Here is a 3,361-nt window from a genome sequence, read left to right as displayed (position 1 = left end):
GCTAAACTTCGTCATTTCATTTCGACAAATGTCTCCGTTTCTTCTTTTTTCTTTTTTTTTTAATAGATGGTTCATTTTGTTTTTTTTGTTTTTTCGGGAAATCAAAGGAAGAACTTTGAATCCTTCAATGAAACTCAAGTACTCTTCAATACAATCTCCTATAGTTTTATTTCCCGGTTTGAAATGTTTTGTTTTTTACGGTTCAATGAATGCTTCGTTTCTAAAAGAAAAATGAAAAAAAAAATTCTCAAAATAAAGTTAAAAAAAAATTCTGAAATTTTAATTGAAATGATATGAGTAAATAATTATTTCAAAAGGTTTTCGAACTTTAAAGTTTACTTCTAACAATCTAACATAAAATAGTCCATTAATGAAATGATTAGTTTTGTAAATCCTTTAATCTTTTGCTACATAATGTAATGAACTAAAAAAAAAAAATTTGTGGATGGTTGAAAATTTGCTCATTTATTTTGAAAAATTACCAAATTATCCCAAAAAAAGAGCGAGAAAAAGGACGAAAAAAAAAAGCGAAAATGTTGAATAAAGAAAAATAAATAAATAAATAAATAAATTGTTGGCCGTAGGAAAATATATAAATGAACAATTTCGCTTAATTGAAAAAAATGAACAAAAGTAAAGTTAGAAAAGATAAAAAATAAAAAAAAAGGAAAAAAGAAAGAAAATGAAGAAACAAGTTGAATAGGGAAAATATAAATTATGGTCGGAAGATGGAAAAAATGTTTATCAAATAATCGATAATTGAAAATTTCATTTTTTTCTTTTGATATCTGATATCATTCAATTGTCAAATAATTATTCATAGAGATTTTTCATTGCAACTTTTCTCTCACATCTCCTCAATCCCTTTACTTCTTCAAAATATTGTTTATAGTATTTTTACTGTGAATTTTTCTTTTTTTTTAAATTATAAAAGATTAATTTAAAATTTTTGCAATGTGCATATAAAGTAAGATCAGAATAATTTCTGGTTTTTGCCAAATAATTTTTCAATTAATGATAATTAGATATTAACATTTCTAATTTTCATTTAATATATCATTCATTAAAGCAATTATCTTTTGAATGGAAGAAAAAAACCGTTGTATTCTTTCTTATAAATTTAAAAATTGAAGACTTTTAAATTTAAATAAAAAAAATTGCTTCCCTGAAGAATGAAAAAAAAGAGGAAAACAAAAATATATAATAATAATAATTGTCCTAAAAAGTGGAGAAAATATTAATGAAAATTGATAGAACAATGAATGAATTCAAAAATTTGTGCTATTTTTCGTTTTCTCTAATTCATTGAAAAGAAAAGTTTTTCATCGCCTCTTTTTTTTTTTTTTGAATTTTCCATTATCTCTTTTATTTTCAAATTCATATTATTTGCCAGACTTTGCATCATAAAGGAAAAATGTTTGTAAATAACGGAAACTAAATAAAAAATGAGGGAAAAAAATTGACTTAAAATGATCAATTTGTTTTTTTTCGAGTTTTTTTCATTATTCCTGTTATTTTTTTTAATTGAAACTTCAATTCATTATTTGTTTTATTTCTAAATTGCTAAACTCTGTGTAACAAAAAAAAATTTTTTAATGCACAATTAAAACAAAAAAAAAAGAAAAGAAACGAATTATTTTATAGCAATGAATCTTTTTTTTTTTTTTTTGCAAATTTTTTAGTAATGAATCTTTCTTTTTTCGCAAATTTTTCATTACCTCTTTTATTTTTAAATTAAAACTTAAATTGATTATCTCTTTTATTTCTAAATTGCTGAATTTCATGTGATAACTTTTTCTTTTTTTTTATAATCAATTAAAACAAAAAAAGAAAAAATAATTTACAGTGATTAATCTTTCTCGCTTTTTTTTTGTTTTTTTTCTTTATTTTATTTTAATGGATTGGAAAACATGTTTTAATACCGCTTATCTATCCGTCTCCAACAATAATTGTTGCCATGACGCTAAGTTCTACATTCAATTCAATTTTAACAACTTCACCAATGCACACATACATACACGCTTCAACTTTTGGCAACCTTTTTTCTTTTTTCTTTTCTCTTTATTTTTTATTCTTTTTTATTTCGTGATCAAAGTCTGAAATTTTTTTTCATGTTTGTAAAAACTTCTTGAGTAATTAATATCGAATCATATCACATTTCAAGGATTATAAATTTATGAATGGAAAAGGAAAAAATTTTTAAAAGTATTCTTTTTTAAATAAACAAAACAAAACAAAAGTTGACAATTAAAGAAATTTTAAAAAAAGGGTTAGAATTAGGATGACATGAATTTACTTTTTTTTCCCCCTTTTTTCTTTCGCTTCAAAAAAAGATAGATTATTAAGATTCGCTTCCTTTTTCTTCTTTTTTTTTTTGGAACAAAATTATGATAGAACTCAAAAAAAAAACATTGCTAATGACAGTGTTTTAAAAATAATAAAAAATGTATTTCATTTAAATCTAGCCTACTATTTTAATTCCGTTCCACATTTTAGCTCTATTTAATTTAGTTTTTTTTTTTTCCCAACTTAGCAATTGGAATGATTTCTGGAATAGAAATATGTGTGCGTTATTTGCGCTTAATGAAACGCCCATAATTTCATATTCTCTTGGGACTAAACTGCGCTTAATGAAACGGCTATAATTTCATATTCTCTTGGGATCAAACAAAATACTATCTCTTATTTTTTCTTATAATTTAAAAACCACAGTTCTCTTTTTCTTTTCTTTTATTTTTCTTTTTGAAAAGTTAAAAAGTTAAAAATTACGAGCAATATTTTCACTCGCTACCACCTTGCTACAAATTACTCCCTGAAGCTTTTAGCCGTTACGAAATTGTTGACTTGTTATTTGTCGCAGTTAGGAAATGACAAATTACTTACATGTCATGATAGAAGTGTCAGTTGATTTGTTGCGTAGGCTTCATTACGCTCAAACTTCTTCGAGGGAAAATTTTTTAAGCAGCAATGCCTAAATCTAAATGAACTCTTCTTCATCCAAACAACAATACCATTCGGAATTTTCTTCCTTTTCCTCCTTTAATTCTTTTTCATTTCATTTGTCCTTTTCATTTAACATTTCCATGAATGTTATAAATCACAAAAATAAATAAATAAACAAATAAGCAATTGTTAATGTTGTTTTCTGTCCTTCGTTTTGTTTAGAAAATTTTAATTTTTTCTTATACATTATAAAATATATTCCAATCATTCAATTAATATTTTTCATTTTCTATTCCATACTTTAAAATCAATTCTTCAATAACATTCATTTATAAATTTTATCAAAAATTGGCAACATTAACAATATCACGTTTTTTTTTCTTTTTTTTTTTTTTTTAACGGTTTTCAATAGAAAAAA

Source organism: Loa loa (assembly GCF_000183805.2).
Source record: "Loa loa unplaced genomic scaffold supercont3.60, whole genome shotgun sequence".
NCBI classification, from domain to species: Eukaryota; Metazoa; Nematoda; class Chromadorea; order Rhabditida; family Onchocercidae; genus Loa; species Loa loa.
Note: the sequence above shows the minus strand (reverse complement) of the source record.